Below are 1,261 nucleotides of genomic sequence, written 5' to 3'. Positions count from 1 at the left end.
AAAGAAGAAAAGCAAAAAGCAAAGGAGAAAAGGAAAGATATAAGCATCTGAATGCAGAGTTCCAAAGAACAGCAAGAAGAGATAAGAAAGCCTTCCTCAGCGATCAATGCAAAGAAATAGAGGAAAACAACAGAACGGGAATGACTAGAGATCTCTTCAAGAAAATTAGAGATACCAAGGGGATATGTCATGCAAAGATGGGCTAAATAAAGAACAGAAATGGTATGGACCTAATAGAAGCAGAAGATATTAAGAGGTGGCAAGAATACACAGAAGAACTGTACAAAAAAGATCTTCACGACCCAGATAATCACGATGGTGTGATCACTGACCTAGAGCCAGACATCCTGGAATGTGAAGTTAAGTGGGCCTTAGAAAGCATCACTACGAACAAAGCTAGTGGAGGTGATGGAATTCCAGTTGAGCTATTTCAAATCCTGAAAGATGATGCTGTGAAAGTAAATAAAATAATGTACAATGAAATGATGCCAGAAAAATACCTCCTCTAGAAAAGAGTAAAACTATAACCTTAATATTTCAAAATGAGCAAACACTATGAAAATAACGCAAGATATTAAATCAATCTAGCCCCCAAAGAGAAGTTTGACATTTCCTTTTTAAAAACTTTTATTCAAGTATGGCTGATTTACAATGTTGTGTTAATTTCTGCTGTACAGCAAAGTGATTCAGTTACACACACACACATATATTTGTTTTCAGATTCTTTTCCATTATGGCTTATCACAGGATATTGAATATAATAGTTCCCTGTGCTACACAGTATATGACTGTCGTTTATCAATCCTGTATTTGGGGTTATTCCCTCCCTCACCGCCCTCCCCCTTGGTAACCAGTCTGTTGTCTGTTTCTGTTTCATAGATATGTTCATTTGCATCATATTTTAGATTCCATATATAAGTGATATCATATGTGTCTTTCTCTTTCTGGCTTACTTCACTTAGTATGATAATCCCTAGGTCTATCCAAGTTACTGCAAATGGGACAATGCCTTTTGAGAATGATTTTCATAAACTGCAACCAGATAACCTCCTGCCCATTTCTAAGGAAAAAAAGGTTCAAACCATATATATACAAAAACATTCATGTAGTTATATAAAAAAAAAAGTCAGTATGTTGGTTCTTAGCAATTATTTGAAAAGTACATAGTCATTTTTAATACAATGTATGACAGGGTAAATGATCACCCCCAAAGCCATCCCCTACTTCACTCTAACAGAACCCCAGATTTGTTCTGGATCTA

Source organism: Bison bison, unplaced genomic scaffold, assembly GCF_000754665.1.
Source record: "Bison bison bison isolate TAMUID 2011002044 unplaced genomic scaffold, Bison_UMD1.0 scf7180017864312, whole genome shotgun sequence".
NCBI lineage: Eukaryota > Metazoa > Chordata > Mammalia > Artiodactyla > Bovidae > Bison > Bison bison.
Note: the sequence above shows the minus strand (reverse complement) of the source record.